Source organism: Setaria viridis, chromosome 9 (assembly GCF_005286985.2).
Source record: "Setaria viridis chromosome 9, Setaria_viridis_v4.0, whole genome shotgun sequence".
NCBI lineage: Eukaryota > Viridiplantae > Streptophyta > Magnoliopsida > Poales > Poaceae > Setaria > Setaria viridis.
Window position 1 is genome coordinate 27,944,891 of NC_048271.2, and position 20,927 is coordinate 27,965,817.

Here is a 20,927-nt window from a genome sequence, read left to right on the forward strand (position 1 = left end):
CTTTACCCCTCGAACCCACCTGGAGGAGCTCACTCCCGGGGCACCTTGGTCGTTGAGCCAAGGTCTTGCGTAAGCGTGAGGGCGCCCCTGCACCCCTGGTCGCATCACATGATGTCGTCATGATAACGGGGATGAGGCGTGACTGACCAGAGAGGCTGGTCATTGCTACCGTGCCAGTTCCCGACTGGGAGTTCTGGTCATCCCGTTCGTCCCAGGCACGCAAAACACTACGCCCGACTGGCCATCCCGTGCCATTTCCACCTCATCCCACATGGGGCGGCTGCGGCTGTCCAATGAGGCAGGTCTAGCTATGTTTTAGGGCCGCGATAGGCCTGGCCTGCTACCTATTGATGCTCGTTATTGACACCTTTTTACCTCTATTTATTTTCAATACCTAAACTATTGATCATACATAATAAATCGGGTATTTTCACATATGCAGTAGATTTTGGAGGATATTCTGTTTTCGCAGGAAATTAGACATAATGGATCAAATTTGGATAAAGTCTTGAACAAGCAATGAACCAGAGGAAGACGAAGGCCAATGGGCCTAGGAAGGGCCTAGGCCGATCGGCCTATAGAGGTCCAGGCCGATCGGCCTAGGGTCCTTTGACCCCGTCTCGTGCTCGTTTATTGCAAGCACTCCTCCAAGATGACTTAAGGGCTAAGTTTGCAAGGATATGGCTAGATAAGTTCAGGATCAAGCGGAGATTTGAAAAGTTATCAAAGATCAATCTCATCACAGAGTTATCTACTTGCCAGGCCGACATGCAAGTGAAAAAAAGATTCCAGAACACCTGAGAAGACTTGAGACGAAGGGAGGCGCGAGCAGGCAAAAGGAAGGCCCAGGCCCATCGGCTTGGACTCACCCAGGCCGATCAGCCTGGGTTGTTCCTTTGCCCCCTCGCCTTCCAATTTCTACCACGGGTTCCCCAAACTATAAATACCCCGATTCTCCATCGAACAATGCATCCAAGATGACATATTCAACGTGAACCAGCAGAGAAGCAGAAGGAGCTTGAGGGACACCACTTCGAAGAGTCGAGGGCTGTGCAATTGTCTAGGGATTAGCATAGCTAAGCCCTGGGCGACATGATCACCCTGCAAGGAAGATCCACGTCGAAGTTCTGGAGCTAGGATCATCAAGATCAAGGTAGGATCCCGGCGGTGATCTTGTGATGTACAATTATTCATGGTGAAGTAACAGATCCGTTCTTGTTCTTAGCGATCTAAGTATCTCCTATGGTTTGATGCTCTTTCGGGTTTGCTTGCTTTTCAATATATGGTCGATCATAGATTGCTTAGGATGTTTATATAGTCATGGTGACCGGATTTGCATGCCTGATCTACCGATGAGTACAACATGTTCTTGTGATCATGCCCTTAGATTTCCTATGCTGATAGAGAGGATCATGATGGGATTTTTCTTGTGTAAGATAAGGGTTTTCGAGATCCTGACCAGAAGTGTAGATTTAAAGATGCTTTTTACTAAGATCATATCTATGTTGCTTTGCTATCCATACTCAGAATTACAACATATGTATAGTCTAGGTTACTCTAGATTGGTTACCTCTGCTCTATCTGTTATCCATCTATATATACTTAGTAGATTGGATCTGAATCACTCATCAACACCAAATTCATACTAACAATGCTAATTGAAATAGATCTTGTATTATAAGTTCCATGGATTGATAAACCTTGGAGGAATACTCTGAGGGAAGAGCTACAACTGATCCGTGCGCTTGCGGTTCACAATTGGCATGCTAATTGCCGTCAACAAGCTTTTCTAGCACCGTTGCTGGGGAACTAATAGTCAAGTTCTAGTTTAACTATGCATCTGTACATATGACTTTCTGTTCATGATTTTTTAGTATTTTCTTTTTAATATTTTTGTTTTTGTTCAATCTCAAAAAGTTCTTGTATATATGTGTTTGCTTTCACAAATGCTAACAGGAGATGGACGGCTACCTCTCCAACAAACCGAAAATTTTGTGGATGATCCAAAAAAAACTTTACAGGAAAAGGAGACGTTTAGCACAAGCAAGAAAGCTGGAGATAGCACAAGCTTCAGCTGTCAAGGAAGAATCAGAAGAATCATCATCATCATCATCTACTCCAAAGTCGACACCACCACCAAGTCCAAGAGTGACGCCTGTCACACAAGAAGTACTAGTAGCACTAGCAATGGTAGATCAACCTGAGCCAGAGCGCACTATTGGGGAGCTGTGCATCCCGGATATCACTAATTTACCTATCCATGTGTTGAATGACATTGGGCGAATGTTCGCGATCAATATTCCAACACTAAGTATGGTGTAGAGTTCACCTTTCACTGGCAAGGAGGATGCTAATCTTCATCTATAGGTGTTTCTATAGCTATGCCACACATTCGGCATGGAAGGAGTTAACAAGAATCAACTTAGAGTTCTCATTCGATATGCCCACAATGCATCGCTCAGAGTTGACATTCTTCGCAACTTTTGTAATACCCAAAACAATCTTCCATCATTGTTGGCCAATAATAAACAGTCCTCAAAATTACCCAACACATCTTATGGGCTGATTGATGAGATCCACAAATCTCTCCATGCACTTCGTCCACTGTGGACTTGGCCTCTTCTGAACTTAATATTGATGGCAGTTAGCATGCTAATTTGTGAACCGCAAGTGCACGGATCAGTTGTAGCTCTTCCCTTAGAGTACTCCCCCAAGGTTTATCAATCCGTGGAATAAGTGGATTTGCACGCATAACTAGGTATTAATCTAAGTAACCAAAAGCATTTGGTGTATGAGATTGATCTAACTAGTCTAAGCAATCTAGATCAAAGCAGGTAGAGAGAGTAATAGTGTGCATAAGATAGATAAAATGCTTGTCCTAAGGATCTAAGATCACTTGCAAATGCAATCGCTAAGAGTTAACAAAATAGATCTATGTGTTATCATGAGTGGATGTGAACCATGCCCAACACTTTCTCTCCCGCTTACTAGTCACTACACAGGGGTACTCAACTATCGAACAAAGAACACGACAAGATGATTGTTCTAGGAAAGCAAAGATGTAACGCAAAGTAGCGCTGGCAGCCATTCATGAAAGTACATCATCAAGATATGAAAGATAACAGATTAATCTCACAAAGAGGTTCGACGATTACAAATCAGGATCTCCATACATCCCTGAGGACAAATAGAGGCTTTACCCCATGATCTTACACATGTTAATCAATTTTAGGGTAAAGGATGCCCTGTAGATCAAATAGACCGAAGACGACAACGAACGGGGGTAGAAAAGACCCAAGCCAATCGGCCTAGGCACCTCAGAGCCGTTCGGCTCAGGGGGTTTTCGCCTCCCCTGGTGCTCCTCTTCGCGTGGTATTCTTTAAGATATCGTTGAGCTGCTTATTTGAAGTCTCAGCTTGGCCATTAGTTTGAGGATGATAAGCTGTAGATACTCTATGCTCAATCCCCAATTTCTTCAAACATTTGCCAAAATCTTTTCCCATAAAATGTGATCCTCCATCACTTATCAAAATTCTGGGCACTCAATACCTAGGAAATATCATTGTCTTGATCATATGAATTGATTCTTCTTTTGATGCTTTCCGACATGGAATAACTTCCACCCATTTAGAAACATAATCAACCATGACCAAGATATGTTCATATCCATGTGAATTCAAGAATGGTCTTATGAAATCTATACCCCAAACATCAAATAGATCGACTTGCAAATTATAATTCAGAGGCATAGAATTTCTTGATGAAATATTTCTTGTTCTCTGGCAAGTAGAAACGAATATTTTTGCGTCTTCATGCATCTCTAGCCAATAAAATCTGCTTACCCATACTCCATAAAGTGAGCAAGCATAATCGTCTTGTTCGGATGCTCCTCGAACTTCTAGGCGTTCCCAAAGGCAGCCCTCCACTCGAGTACCTCCTTTGGCTGAAGAAGCTTGGCATCGACAAGTTCTTGAACAGCCGCCTCCCGCATCACGGAATTCTGTCACGTGACTCCAGGCGGCGGCGGTGCAGTCTGGTTCGTCAGCCCCACCTTCGGCGCCGGCAACACTAGCTCCTTTCCCTTCTTCAACTTCACCTTGCCCACCGCTGGAGCCTTGCCCTGAGTCTTCTCTGGTTTTTTCCCCATCTTCTTGGTGTGCATGAGACGATCTCAGCTGCAGCAGGGGCAAGACAACCTCGGATCTCTCTCAAAAAACTGCAATGGCGGCGGTGGCGCTGGACAATCGCGGCGGCGCAAAAGAGGAACAGAAAAGCTAGGGAAGAAGAAGAACAGATCTGTTACAGTGGAACGTAACCCTAACCGAAAGGGGGCCCCAGTTATATCTCCGCCACCTCCATATTCCTAGCGTCAGTTACGCAACGACAGGTTTTAAGCAGATTAATTGCCATAACACCCAATGGCTACTTCTTTCAACGGGTTTTGACCACTTCAACGACAAAAATCGCCTAAGTGCTCGGGGGCTGCGGGTACCGTACTCAATGGTCAGAATTTTCTTTTTCAGATTACCAAGAGTAAAACAACCAAGAAGCAGGATTGACCTTAAGCCTGACTCTTCGACTCAACCTAAGGCTCGGGGGCTACTCCATATGGAGTGCGATTGTCATCGTACTACCATATAAAATTCTTGGAATAGAAGCAACTCAAAGGAACAAGAAGAGTACCTTCCAGCCACGTGACAGTACTCGAGCACTTTAGACACTACAACCTCTACGAAGGACTACTCGGATGGTGCCCACATACTCGAGACTGTGGCGCACGACTACAAAGTACTCGGGGGCTTGTCGGGCATGCACCCCAGGCCCACGGGTAGACCTTGAACGGCCCACTAAGGGACGTACTCGGACATGATCAAGATAAGGGGATAGGCGTATCCCACTCGGACTAGTTAAGTATTTATATGGAAACTACTCGGACCATACCGAGTAGAACTATGTAATTGTACTCGACTAGGACTCGGACTTGTAACCCTACCCTCCCGTGTATATAAGGGCGGGCAGGGACCCCCCTCAAACAGAACAACTCAAAGTGCATCTAAGGTCAATATAAACAAACACACAGGACATAGGGTATTACGCGATCTAGCGGCCCGAACCTGTCTAAATCGTGTTCCTTGCGTCACCATTGACTCCTTGATTCTTGACGGCCCTTACCGCATAAAAGACCACCTAGGGTACCCCCTAGGTAGGTTGCCGGTCTAAAACACCGACAACAACTTTCATCTTCGGCTCCTGGCTCTGCATCACCGACGGCGCTGGATCCTTTCAACACTGCATCATCAACAACCAAGAGAAGAAGCATCTCGACGAAAACTCTTTTCATCCAGAGGATTTCGCCGAGAAGATCCAGAATTTCAACGTCAACGTTGTTCAACTACAACTCGGACTCGATCATGGCTCGGACTAGTCGGCGTGAGCTGGCAATCAAGTCATCGCGCAGACCGACCACAACTCCAAGTCGTTTTCTACACGAACTTGCCGAGTTGAAGTCATGCGTGCAAATTGTTATCCGCGGGTAGCACGCGACGAAACGGCCAGCTTGCGTGCAGGTCAAGGCGGGGGATATAACATCAACTCCGTAACCAAGTCAGAAGCGGAGACTACTCGGGCATCGTTGATCCTAGGCCATGTTTAGTTGCCCAATTTTGGAGTGTCAAAATCACTGTGCTAGCACTGTAGCACACTGTAGCGTTTCGTTTGTATTTGTGAATTATTGTCCAAACATTGACTAATTAGGCTCAAAAGATTCGTCTCGCAAAGTACAACAAAACTGTGCAATTAGTTTTTAATTTTTTCTACATTTAGTACTCCATGCATATACCGCAAGTTTGATGTGATGGGGAATCTTCTTTTTACATAGTATCAAAGTTAGGAGTTGGGGGTGACCTAAACAAGGGCCTAGAAAAAAAGAGAGAAGCAGCCCAAGGACCGACACGGCGCGCAACAATAATGTGCGGCCGTCCAAAATTCAGAAATTCCACCGCGTCAAAAAAGAATCAAGTAGGGATCGGTAATCGAGTCCAAACCATAGCAAAGCGATTGGGATTGCACCGTCTACCGAGTCCGAATCAAGGTTGGCCTACTGCAAGGTGCAGACCAATCAGCAGACTGTCAGGCTGTTGTCGCGCGGTTGCTATTCTCAAGGGCAGAAAGAAGATTGCAAAGCTGTTTTTCCTTCCGGTCAAAACTACAGCTGAGTGCTTGAGCGTTGTCACGACCAGGGAAACCTAGCCCTTGTTTACTTCCGTCCAAACTCCCAACTTTGACACTATACAAAAAGAAGATTCCCCATCACATCAAACTTGCGGTACATGCATGGAGTACTAAATGTAGACGAAATCAAAAACTAATTGCACACTTTTGTTGTACTTTGCGAGACGAATCTTTTGAGCCTAATTAGTCAATATTTGGATAATAATTCACAAATACAAACGAAACGCTACAGTGTCGTATTTATGGCAAAATGCCAATTTTGCAACTCCCAACTTGGGAAATAAACAAGACCCTACTGCCGTGGTGGGTAAAGCAGATAAAATTCAGCCCGAACTCTGGTGCAGAACTACTCAAGCATCACACGCAAGTCCAAGACTCTGGTGCTTTGCTCCCTGTCAGAGAACTACTCAAGCATCACGGCACATTACAGAGCTTTCGTGCACCCAAAGGATGTACACTTTGGATCGTACCAGAAAAATTGATTCACGGTGCATCATGGCAATTTCTCTATGTTGCTTTGTGCACCCCAAGAATCGTACCAGAAGGCTCCAATCTCTTGGCACGTGCACTAGGAAGGCTACATGCCAACATAAGCTGCAACATCAACCTCACGACAACGACTCGCCGGCGACTACTTCAACTTCGCGAGGGCGCTTGGCGACCTGTCGAAGACAACCTTGACTACATCGACATCCGGCCGCAAACTACCTCATCAACGACTACTTCGACTAGTCAAGGATGACTACTACGACCACTTCGACGGGCGCCTCGCCAACAACTACTTCGACGGGCGGCTCGCCGATAACTACTCTGACCACGTCGTGACGCTCGCCGACGACTACTTCTACTCCTCGTCTTGCCTAAAAATTAGTTGGGGGAAACTTCGCACCGTCAACAACTAGTCGGAATCACCTCTGACTAATTGATTTCATCAACAACCATCGCGGCTTCATCGACAACCATCACGGCTTCGTCGACAATCATCCACGAATCGGGCTAAGTCACTTTTCTATTTATTTTCCAGCTTATTTTCCGCATGCACGCAACACGCGCTCTACTCGTCGGAAACTCTTGCGCACAACATGCGCTCTACTCGCCGGAGGGCAGCAAACTCTTGCGGACAACACGCGCTCTACTCGCCGGAGGGTAGCAAACTCTTTCGTGCAATCGCGCTCTTTTTGTCGCAACATCGACTACTCACTTTTTTGTCTTCTCTTAAGGTCACTACTCTTCTCGAGTAGAATACGCCTTATTTTGTGAAAGCCTCAGGCACATCTGTCACGCCTAAGCCCATACGCATATACGAGACAAAGGTCTCACACACACAGTGGCAACGGCTACCCGGAGACTGAGAGCCTAAGCGCAATAGGCTAACTATTTGGGAAGCGTATGACCGAAGCAAGAGCTTGACTTGCAAAATTTCATATTGATCACTAAACAAATTTCAGTAGTTTCAATATTCAAAAATGCTACATAATGTACGCATCCTTTCTTTCAGGCCAAGCTTTGGCGACGACGCTCGTCGTGATGCTAAGCGTGCCTCTAGAGGCACAGACTAGTTCCCGAACTCGGGGGCTAGGCACCAATCACTACTCGGAATATCTCCAATGGCTCAGCTAGTTCTCAGGATCGGGGGCTAAGCACCAACAAGTACTCGGCGTGGTTCCTACAGCTCACCTGGCGCATATGCTCATCGGCTGTACGCTGCGAGACTACTCAGATGATGACCTGAGTGACGATTCAAGATCCTTGAGTTGATTACTAAATCAATTCAAGGCTCGGGGGCTGATAAGCTACACCCAAGATTTCTTTCAAGCCGAAAGAAGAAGATTCAAGATTTTAACCCTCAGCTGGATTCTTCGATTCAACCTAAAGCTCGGGGGCTACTCCATATGGAGTGCGACTTTCGCCGCCCTCCATATATGAAGACTACAATATCAAGATGATCAAAGGCTTTGAGCACACCATAGCCTCATGGTAGCTTTGAGAAACTTTGAAGATTCAGACGAAGTACTCGAAGAGCCCAAGACTACTCGCCGAATATCTTAAGACTACTCGAAGACTGCTGCATTCGACTATGAAGCCCTCAGGGGCTTGATGGGGATAGATACCCAGTACCCGCAAGGAAGGAAGAAGTCAGACTCCTACTAGGATTCCCCTATAATCCGACTAGGACTCATACCGAGTACTCCGACTAGGACTCCTCCTTGTAATCCGACTAGTTCTCCTGCCCCCTGGAGTATATAAAGGAGGGGAGGAGTACCTAGGTCAGCAGCTCACAAGAGCAACACAACTCAAGATCAATAAAATCTACACACAGGACGTAGGGTATTACACGGTCTAGCAGCCCGAACCTGTCTAAATCGTGTTCCTCGTGTCACCATCAACTCCTTGATTCTCAACAACACCCAAAGCACAAAAAACCACCTAGGGTACCCCCTAGGAGGTTGCTGGACTCGACCCCGATTCGGACTAGCCCACACAGGCTGACATCCAAGTCATCCGACAAGTCGATTTCAACTCGAAGTCGATTCCCACACGGACTCCGCAGCGTAGCCGCGGTCCTCCAAAAACTCCTCAATTGAGTCCAATCCGAACTTGAGTCAGTCGCGGACTGCAACTATGACTCGAACTCCACCAAAGAGATCCCTTTATTAGGCCCAGCTCAAGGCTTGGTAATTACTTCAACCCCGCAAGGCAGATTCGTTTATTGGCCTGGGATGAAACCATCTGTGGCGGATCCACTTCGGATCTACTTGGTTAAACATGATTTAGCCGCCTGATACGCGACGCTCATGCCTAAGCCAAGTAAACACGAAGTGCCGTCGGATTTTCCTCCGATTTAACCACTTGAACAGGACCATTTTAGCAGACTCACACGAAGATGAGCGGTTCCAGAGAGTACAACAAGTCCACCGAGTTAACAACTTAACCACTTAGTTTAGTTGCAAAATAAACATCAGAGTCTTACAAGGTTTTCAGAAAGACAAACAAAAATAAAACCACTAGCGGAAGCAATCGTCGGGGGTCGGACGTCCTGGTGAGGCCAGCCGGAACATCACTGATCCCTCTCCTCGCCGTCCGAGGAGGGATCCCACTCGACCGTCCAACCCGAACGGAGCTGGGGCGGCCAAGTGCCAGCAGGAGAAGGGTCGGGAGCAGCAACCTCACCTGAAAAATAGGAGCCACAGCAAGGCTGAGCTACTAAGCTCAACAAGACTTATCCGACAGGAGTAAGCTACTCCACACTTCTAGATATGCAGGGCTTCTTGGCTGGGGGTTTGTTTTCCAAAAGCGCTAAGTAAAACCCTATTTTCAAGTTTTAGCTCCGGTTCTAGGTTCATTAACCGGTCTAGGTTTCTGCAACCTATTCTAAGCAATCATAGAACCAAACAAGATATGTAGATATCAACAAAACCATGTCATCATCAGATTCCTCATTTACTCAGGGTGACATAGCGATCAAGCAGTCTCAAACTGTGAGAGGCAGACGAATCGATTCGAGTTCTTTAACCATGCATGGTGAACCTAACCTCACGACATCCGCGCACCCGGAGGTCACTTCCTGTGTCGGCCTTCCCCATCAATCCCCTAACCCGTGTCGGGCCTATTTCCTTTGGTGCAAGGTTCCACAGACCCGGCCTCTGCCGTTCTGTGACCACGCTTGCCACCACGTGCGACAACCAGCAGGGGAAACTCCGTTCCAAGAACAATGGGGCGACCGCTCACGTCTAGGTTCAATCTGGTACTAGGCTTCCTCATCCCATACTAAGTATGAGGTTAGTACTTTCAAACACTTGATCACGAACACCACCACTGTCGGGCCTTAGCAAGTTTTCATAGACAGACAGGGCGATCATCCAACCACCAAAGAGAGTTACCCAAAACCCTGCCCCGTCCATCGTCCTTATAGTTGTAATAGAAAGGTAGACATCCAACTCCTACAACTTGCGAGTGACAGGAAATCACTCGGCTTTTACCGTCTCCTAGTTAAGCAAGCAGCTACTCGGTCCAACAGCTAGTGTTCAGATCAGGGGAAACTAAGTCATGCATCTAGGGTTTCAAACAACTCCTATACGTAAATGCACAAGCATGTTTTAAGGAAGGCATGTGCAAGTTTGGAAAACAACACAGGGTTTTCATGCAACCGGGGCCTGCCTTCGAGCAAGGAGGAAGAGAACTGCTCGACTTCGAGGGCGGCTTCGGCTTCTGGGGGCAGGAGCTCGGCTACACCGTCGTTTTCTAGCATCGGGTGCAGCTCATAGAGGCCGTTGGCGAGGCGCAGCTCTACACGAATGCAATGCAAGAGTTAGCATAGACGGTTATTTCAACAGCAACACTTGCACGTCTGAGCCCAGAAACTCGCGACAAAGAGCAGGAGGGTGGGGAGGTTCAAGGGAGCTGGTGGAGATCAAGAGGTAAGGGTTGGAAAGGAAATTATGATCTGATCCTTAAACTAGAGGGTTGGTATGCTAGGGATCCTCAGACTCAAGCGCTGAAGGGTTCCCAAGTTTTACACATACACCCTCGGGTTGAAGAAAAAGATCACAGTCGAGCCCTCGGGCGAGGCGGATAGGGGTCGGCGGAACAGATAGGGTCGGGCGAGACGAAACCGGGGTCGGGCGGATAGGAGGGGTCGGGCGAAGCGGACTGGGGTCGGCAGCTTACCTTCTTCCTACAAGGAGAGCTTGGGGTCGGGAGAAGCAGACTTGGGCGGAGGGACTAAGGCTTTGAACAACGGCTAAGTCCGGCAGTGCTCCGACAGCGGCGGTGCTTCTTGTGGATCACAAGTGAGCTCTTACGCAGCACGGAGGAGCAAGCGGCTGGGTGGCTTGGGGAAAACGGAGGGGAGCGGAGAGGAGAGTTCCTCAAGAACTTAGTGTGTGGTGCTAGGAGCTTGAGCAGGGAGCAAGGGAAATGGCGGAAGGCAGCAATGGCGGAGGGAACTCCGGCGGGCTCGCGCATTCCCTTTTATAGCGGCTGGGAAGGGAGAAGGGAAGTGGCGCGGGAGAGAGAGAAGGGGAGCGGCGCGAAGGCCGGGGAAGAAGCAATGGAGTGCTCTGCCTGGGCGGCGATTGAGCGATGAGGGCGGTGGTGCAGGACTTCGGGGATGACGCCAGCGGTCATTGGGCTCTGGCGTCAGGGTGGCGCAGGAGCGGGTATGCCGGTGGTTGAGATTTGGCGGAGGCGGGCGTCGTCGTGCGGTAGATTTGATGGAAGTGACCGGTTTAACGGCGCTAGAATCGAGGGCGCACAGGTGAGAAGACAGGCAGCCGCGGGCGCGCGGGCGAGCGCGGAGCAACAGATTGTCGGGCGGCTTCTGACAGGGCGGGGAAAGGAGCTGTCGCTGCCGTGGTCGGGGTTAGCGAAGGAGGAATCGTCAGGTAGCGAAGACCAGGCGGCGCGACTATGTTCGAAGTGACGGAAAAGACGGGCGACATCGGGCTCTGTTGCCGGGATCTGGCGGTGTGATGATGGGCGCGGGAGGCGAGGCGCGGCAGAAAGGTTGCAGAGGGGCTTCCGCTGCAATTGGGGAAGGGGGCGCGAGAATCCATTTGGTCGCGGGCCAGAGACGAGGCTGAGCGGCGGGCGTCGGAGAAGTTGAGCCACGCGGCGGGGAGACTCTGAAGCGGGCATGCAACTCGAGTGCGCCTGTCGCGGAAGATCTGGGGGAAAAAGATCTCGCGGGTCCACCGGTCAGATAGAACGGACGTTTGGGAAAGACTTAGAAGGATCCGACGGTGGGCTGGGTTTGGCGGGATCGGAACCGGAGCGAAGCGGGGAGGGGTCGGGTCTCAGGGGTCGGGACCGGTCGGGAGGTTGAACTGAACACTTAGGCGCGGAAAACTTAGACAGGTGCTCAGGGGCTCGGATTAAGATTAACTTGGAAGATTTGGGGCCGGTCGTCACAGCCTACCCCTCTTAAAAAGAATCTCATCCCGAGATTCAGGTATCAAAAGGGGGTGTGCCGTTCTTACCTCCTTGACGAGATAGAAAGCCTGGGAAGTGCTTGTTCAGATACTCATCTGTTTCCCATGTTGCTTCATCTTCGGTGTGGTTTCTCCAGAGGATCTTGTACATTTTGACCATTTGGCGCCGGGTATGCCTCTCTTTCTGATCAAGAACTCGGTCTGGGTACTCGGCATAGGTTAGGTCGGGCTCTACCTAAAGCTGCTCTGGCTCTAAGATCTCGGTTGGAACTTGGACACATTTCTTCAGTTGAGACACATGGAAAACATCGTGTATGGTCGATAGCTGTTCTGGGAGTTGGATCCGGTAAGCAACGGGTCCACAGATCTCCACAATCTCATAAGGGCCAATGTAGCGGGGAGCCAACTTGCCTTTCATTCCAAACTGTTGTACTCCTTTGGTCGGGGAGACTCGAAGATACACATGATCACCAAGGTCAAACTGTAGGGGCCTTCTTCGCCTGTTGGAATAACTCTTTTGTCGAGATTGGGCAGCTTTGAGATTGGCTTGAATTACCCTTACTTGCTCTTCGGCTTCTGCCACTAAGTCAGGGCCATAGACCTGTCTTTCTCCTGCTTGGGACCAGTTCAAGGGTGTCCGACATCTCCGACCATACAGGGCTTCAAACGGTGCCATCTTCAAACTGGCCTGGTAGCTGTTGTTGTAGGAGAACTCTGCCAAGGGCAGGCACTTGTCACAATTCTTGTCATAGTGGATGACACAAGCTCTCAACATGTCTTCAAGGATTTGATTGACTCTTTTGGTTTGACCATCTGTTTGAGGGTGATATGTTGAGCTACGGATGAGCTTGGTGCCCATGGATGCTTGTAGCTGTTCCCAAAAGCGTGCCACAAACTGAACTCCTCGATCAGAGATGATGGTCTTGGGTACACCGTGTAGGGAAATTATGCGGTCGAGGTACAACTCTGCATACTGCTTGACTGTGTGGGTGGTGCGGACAGAAAGGAATGGGCGGTCTTGGTCAGGCGGTCCACTATAACCCAGATGGAATCATATCACTGTGAGGTAAGGGGCAGTCCAACTATGAAGTTCATGCTGATGTCTTCCCATTTCCAAGAGGGAATAGGTAGGGGCTGCAGGGTACCCGCTACCTTTAGATGGCTGGCTTTGACACGTTGACAGGTGTCACATTCTGAAACATACCGGGCAATTTCCAACTTCATTCCACTCCACCAAAAGGTTTGACGGAGATCATGGTACATCTTATTGCTGCCAGGATGGATTGAGAACTTGGAGAGATGAGCTTCGTCTAGGATCTGCTTCCTCAGTTTGGGGTCGGCTGGTACAACCAGTCGGTTTCCATAATATACGCCTCTAGTTTCGTCCTGCCGGAATTGCTTATATCCTTCATCCTTTAATGAGATCTTCCTGATGATCCGCTTTATTTCCTCATCCTTCACTTGTGCTGACCGGATTTGGTCTTCCAAAACTGAGTCAAGGGTGATGTGGCTGAGGGTTCCATGGGGAATAATCTCCAAACTGAGTTTTCCCATCTCATGACACAGAGTCTCGGTGAAAGCTGTTACCAACAAGCAGCTGCAACGGTTCTTGCGACTAAGAGCATCGGCCACCACATTGGCTTTGCCGGGATGGTAGTGAACTTCCAAGTCATAGTCTTTTATCAGCTCTAACCATCTCCTTTGGCGCATGTTGAGGTCGGCTTGAGTGAAGATGTATTTGAGGCTCTTGTGGTCGGTATAGATGTTGCACTGGATGCCCATCAGATAGTGTCTCCATATCTTTAAGGCATGTATCACTGCTGCTAGCTCAAGGTCGTGGGTTGGGTAGCTCAGCTCATGAGGTCGTAATGCTCGGGAGGCATAGGCAATGACTCGGTTGTCTTGCATAAGAACACACCCAAGTCCAGTGCCAGAGGCGTCACAGTACACATCAAACGGCCTAGAAGGGTCGGGCTGAGCCAAAACTGGGGCTGTGGTCAGCAGGTGCTTCAGGGTCTTGAAGGCTTCTTCACACTTGTCGTTCCACACGAATTTGACCTCCTTCTTCAACAACTCGGTCATGGGCTTAGCTATCTTAGAGAAATCCGGTATGAAGTGCCGATAGTAGCCTGTCAATCCAAGGAAACTTCTGATCTGGTGCACTGAGGCAGGAGGCTTCCATTCCATAACTTCCTGTACCTTACTGGGGTCGACGGCTATACCATCCTTGGAGATAGTGTGTCCCAAAAACTTGACACTATCTAACCAAAACTCACACTTGGAGAACTTGTCATAGAGTTGGTGATCTCTCAGCCGTTGGAGAACTACATGAAGATGATTGGCATGTTCTTCTTCGCTCTTTGAGTACACTAGGATATCATCAATGAACATCACAACAAATTTGTCCAGCTCGGGCATGAACACCGAGTTCATGAGGTACATGAAATAAGCAGGTGCATTGGTGAGTCCAAAGGACATGACCAGGTACTCGTATAGTCCATACCTTGTGGAGAAGGCTGTCTTAGGTATGTCGCAGGGTCGGATCTTGATTTGGTGATAACCCGAACGAAGATCGATCTTGGAGAACACTTTTGCTCCTGCTAACTAATCAAACAAGACGTCAATGCGTGGCAGTGGGTACTTGTCCTTGACGGTCACAGCATTGAGGGGTCGGTAGTCCACACACATGCGTAGACTGCCATCCTTCTTCTTCACGAACAAGGCAGGGCAACCCCAAGGTGAGGTGCTGGGTCGGATGAAGCCTTTTTCCAACAGATCATGCAACTGGGTCTTCAACTCGGCCAACTCAGCAGGTGGCATCCGATAGGGTCTCTTAGATATCGATGCGGTGCTAGGGATCAACTCTATGGAAAACTCCACCTCTCTATTAGGTGGCATGCCAGGCAAGTCTTCGGGGAACACGTCAGGGTACTCACAGACAACAGGGAGGCTTTCTAGATGGGCTCCCGATAGAAGGTATGCACAAGGGAGTGCAGAATTAAGATGCCTCAAGGATAAGGTAGAACTGCCATAGAAGGGTGAGTTGATGTAGAGAATTCGGGCGGCTGTATCTAGAACCACTTGATGTCTGGCCATCCAATCCATCCCGAGGATGACATCTATACCTTCTAGGTCAAGGATGATAAGGTTTTCCTTTAAAAGGGTGGGACCTAGCTGGAGAGGTACAAGGGTAACGATCTGATTCGATGCTATCTTCCCTCCTGGAGTGGCGATCACATAAGGTTCCTTAGTGTGACCGACATCCAGCTCACATCTTTCTCTAGCCTTACTCCCGATAAAGCTATGAGAGGCTCCCGAATCAAACAACACAACAACAGCTTGATTTAAAACAAGGAAAGTACCCGTCATTACTGGTGCACCTTCGGGGAGCTCGGTCAAGCTGGTGTAGTTGAGTCGGCCTTGTTGGACTTGTACCTTGGGCCTTCTTCCTCTGTTTGCCATGGGGTTCTGGCCTTGCTGCTGATTCTTGTTCCTGGGGCAGTCCTTAGCAAAATGCCCTTCATTGCCGCAGGTGAAATAGCGGCTACTAGCTGCAGGGCGGGGTGGTGATGTTGGGGTCGGCCGGGGCACCTGTGGTTGGAAGCCGGGAATACGGGGCGCTGTTACTGGTGGGGGTCGGGCAATCCACCTTCCTGACTGCTGGGGTCGGCCGGGGGCTTGTGGAGGAACCATCCGGAACTTTCGGGTTGGCTGGCTCGGAAACGCCACGGAGGCCTTCCTCTTCTGGTCGGCTTTGAGAGCCTACATGCAATCCTCTTGAGAGATGGCCAGATTGACCAACTCATTGTAGGTGTCCACCTTGATGGGGTTCAACCTTTCTCTGAGCTCCAAGCTCAGTCCTCGGCGGAACCTATCCCGCTTCTTTTCATCTATGTCCGCATGGTAGCCGGCATAACGGCACAGGTTGTTGAAAGCTTGGGCGTAGTGCAGCACATCTCGGGTTCCCTGGGTAAGGGCCAGGAACTCGTTGAGCTTACGCTCCAAGAGACCTTCCGGGATGTGATGCGCTTTAAACGCGGTCTTGAACTCGTTCCAGCTGACCACATGGCCAGCCGGCAGCATGGCATGGTAGTGGTCCCACCAGAGCCGTGCGGAGCCACGCAGCTGTTGAGCTGCGAACCGAGCCTTGTTATGATCGGGGCATGGGGCGGTGAGAAGCTCGAACTTGGATTCGATCATACGAACCCAGGCGTCAGCGTCGAGCGGTTCTTGTGTCTTCTGAAACAAAGGGGGCTGTGTCCCCAAAAAGTCCTCATAGCGAGCAACATGCGGCTGCTGCTGAGCCCTTCCACCATGGGGTTGCTGCTGTTGTCCTTGTACAAGGTGCCTTAGCAGCTCGGTTTGAGTTGCTAGGATTGCCTCTAGTGGAGATGAGGGCGGGGGTGGGGGAAGATCCTGTCGCTGTTCGCTGCTGCCGGGTACAGAACCAGACTGGTGCGATGCGCCATCTGCAAGAGTTAGCGTTCCATTAATTTCACAATCTTAGAAGTACTCCAACAAATGGAACGTATAAGTTAAATTCTCCAATGCAACTCTTGCTGATAATGCAACACACGTCCTCATAGGGGAGAAATACACTTTTCTCATCCTCATGTTAGCTAGCGTTTATCTTAGCCTTGCACTCAACTTCGGGCGAATCATACCCTACCCAGGCTCCTATAATCCAACTTAAGCCACGGGGTCGGGCTAGGCGATCCTCCCGAGAAAAAGGGTCGGCAACGATCCACATTAAAGAGGGGGTCGGGCGAGGCGGAGACTGCCTCGAAAGGTCGGCGCACCCGATCTCGCGAACCGGGGTCGGCCAACTTGAACAGACTCACAGAAAACGGCGTGTGGTCGCGGCTCAACTCACTTAGTCTAATCATTCCAACACTTTACAAGAGTTAGAGGCCAGACTCATGAATTGACTTCATATACAGCGGTGTTCCAACACAGGGAGTACTCGACTCAAGGCGATCCTTTCCAAAATTTAGGCTGCCGAGGAGTACAACAAAGAATGAGTCCCTGGTAACTCTTAATCTACAAATGGACACTATGAGTAGGAGAAGGGGCGCCGTCTTCTTCGATGTCCATGCTGGACGCTCCCTCATCCTCCTCGGGGTCCTCTTGAGCCTCGAGTTGCATGTTGAGGGCATGCATATCGTCGAGCTCAGCTTGATGCTCCTCCAAGTGAGCATTGGCAACCGCCAGCTCCATCTCTATCTCCATCTTCTCCTCCGACAGCTCGATTATGCCGTCCACTAGGTCGGCGACTTCTCCCTCGAGCTCGGAGATCCGGTCTTGCATGTCGTGTATCTGAATGCCCCGTTGGATAAGCTGGTAGGTTTGGCTTACCATGTCTCTCCTAGCTGACTGGAGGTATCCGTGAGCATCCACTGCGGTCCGGGCAAAGATGGTCATAGCTCTCCCTTGAAGCTCGATCAGCCGATAGAGGGCTGCCATGCATCTGACGTTGGTGGAGATGGTGACCATGGAGTACGTGGTGGCTAGCACCTCAATATTCCCGACGCGGTCGAGCCACGCCGGGTCCAGCCGGTTCCTGGTGGGGAACAGGCCGATAGGGTCTAGCGTGATCTCCAGGGGATGCAGCTGACAGAACTAGGTGAGAAGCTGGAGAGTGGCGGACTCCCAAGTATCCTCCGGAGCAAGGCCGTAGGCTGATATTCCGAAGGAGGGCCAGTCGGGCCGCACAGGGGGAGGAGGTACCACCGCCTGTACATGGCACGTCTGGATACCCTGCTCCAAATACAGTTGTCCGGCGTACAATGGTGGGGACTGGTACCCGAACCATTTTAATGTGTCCCACAAAATCGAGGGGAAGCCCTCGAAATGCAGACAGGTCGACTGAAAAGTACCATCCGCTCCAAATAAAACATGCCCGGGGACGGCCATCTGGAACCAAGAAACCAAAACCACGTGAGATAGACTCCAAGGGTCAGGGGTCGGATAGAGAAGCATTCGGCTTTAACCGAGAGCAACTGGAAGAAACTAGAAATCCTTAGAACCGAAAAAGAGCTCTTCCGAGCAAGGTTGCTTTTGAGAAGGGTACTTTACAGATTTCTGTTCATGACGCATGCACGGCCTACCTTACTCTTAACCAAACAACTGCCCGAAACCTGGGTCTTACGCGGTCAGTGCCGGTGGCAAGGCAACAAGTACGTCTCTCCCTATAATAGCTAGTCGGTTCTAGCAACGTCTCCTAAACGAACGCGGTTAGTGTACCTGCAGAAAACACCAACACACGAACCTTTCGTGCCAGCACCCACGAAAGCGTTCCCAACCATTACCGCTCACTATAGGAATGGCACCCATGCGTTTAAGGCTGCATGGATAGCACTCAACCGTGGAAATAGGTTTCCTTTGAATGGAACCGTATAACCCTTCGCATACTCGCGATGCGGAATCAGCACACGTATGATAGACGTGGTGAATCAACCGTGCTGATAGGTTCGTTGGAATCGAACCGTACCAACCTTCGTATGGATTACATACGGGACCTGCGCACGTATGATAGACGTGGGCGAAAACAACCACGAGGATAGGGTCCTTTGAATAGAACTCCCTATCAACCTTCGCATGCTCGTGATGCGGAACTCGGCACACGTATGACAAACGTGGCGAAGTGCTGGAAGAGTTAGCAAGATAACCAAGTAAAATATTAGCCACCTAAAACAACCCAAAATTCCCTAGGGCCTCTCGCACTAAAGTCATCCTTAACGATCGTACGAGATTTTTCAAAAGTTTCTTGCAATTTTTATGTTTTCAAAGAAGTGTTAGGGCTTGTTGTGTTCTCTGTACTGCTAAAACCGCTCTGGTACCAGCTGTGGCGGATCCACTTCGGATCTACTTGGTTAAACATGATTTAGCCGCCTGATACGCGATGCTCATGCCTAAGCCAAGTAAACACGAAGTGCCGTCGGATTTTCCTCTGATTTAACCACTTGAACAGGACCATTTTAGCAGACTCACACGAAGGTGAGCGGTTCCAGAGAGTACAACAAGTCCACCGAGTTAACAACTTAACCACTTAGTTTAGTTGCGAAATAAACATCAGAGTCTTACAAGGTTTTCAGAAAGACAAACGAAAATAAAACCACTAGCGGAAGCAATCGTTGGGGGTCGGACGTCCTGGTGAGGCCAGCCGGGACATCACTGATCCCTCTCCTCGCCGTCCGAGGAGGGATCCCACTCGACCGTCCAACCTGAAGGGAGCTGGGGCGGCCAAGTGCCAGCAGGAGAAGGATCGGGAGCAGCAACCTCACCTGAAAAACAGGAGCCACAACAAGGCTGAGCTACTAAGCTCAACAAGACTTATCCGACAGGAGTAAGCTACTCCACACTTCTAGATATGCAGGGCTTCTTGGCTGGGGGTTTGTTTTCCAAAAGCGCTAAGTAAAACCCTATTTTCAAGATTTAGCTCCGGTTCTAGGTTCATTAACCGGTCTAGGTTTCTGCAACCTATTCGACTATGAAGCGCTCAGGGGCTTGATGGGGATAGATACCCAGTACCCGCAAGGAAGGAAGAAGTCGGACTCCTACTAGGATTCTCCTATAATCCGACTAGGACTCATACCGAGTACTCCGACTAGGACTCCTCCTTGTAATCCGACTAGTTCTCCTGCCCCCTGGAGTATATAAAGGAGGGGAGGAGTACCTAGGTCAGCAGCTCACAAGAGCAACACAACTCAAGATCAATACAATCTACACACAGGACGTAGGGTATTACACGGTCTAGCAGCCGGAACCTGTCTAAATCGTGTTCCTTGTGTCACCATCAACTCCTTGATTCTCGACAACACCCACCGCACAAAAGACCACCTAGGGTACCCCCTAGGAGGTTGCTGGACTCGACCCCGATTCGGACTAGCCCACAAAGGCTGACGTCCAAGTCATCCGAAAAGTCGATTTCAACTCGAAGTCGATTCCCACACGGACTCCGCAGCGTAGCCGCGGTCCTCCAAAAACTCCTCACTTGAGTCCAATCCGAACTTGAGTCAGTCGCGGATTGCAACTATGACTCGAACTCTACCAAAGAGATCCCTTTATTAGGCCCAGCTCAAGGCTTGGTAATTACTTCAACCCCGCAAGGCAGATTCGTTTATTGGCCTGGGATGAAACCATCTGTGGTGGATCCACTTCGGATCTACTTGGTTAAACATGATTTAGCCGCCTGATACGCGACGCTCATGCCTAAGCCAAGTAAACACGAAGTGCCGTCGGATTTTCCTCCGATTTAACCACTTGAACAGGACCATTTTAGCAGACTCACATGAAGGTGAGCAGTTCCAGAGAGTACAACAAGTCCACCGAGTTAAAAACTTAACCACTTAGTTTAGTTGCGAAATAAACATCAGAGTCTTACAAGGTTTTCAGAAAGACAAACAAAAATAAAACCACTAGCGGAAGCAATCGTCGGGGGTTGGACGTCCTGGTGAGGCCAGCCGGAACATCACTGATCCCTCTCCTCGCCGTCCGAGGAGGGATCCCACTCGACCGTCCAACCCGAAGGGAGCTGGGGCGGCCAAGTGCCAGCAGGAGAAGGGTCGGGAGCAGCAACCTCACCTGAAAAACAGGAGCCACAACAAGGCTGAGCTACTAAGCTCAACAAGACTTATCCGACAGGAGTAAGCTACTCCACACTTCTAGATATGCAGGGCTTCTTGGCTGGGGGTTTGTTTTCCAAAAGCGCTAAGTAAAACCCTATTTTCAAGTTTTAGTTCCGGTTCTAGGTTCATTAACCGGTCT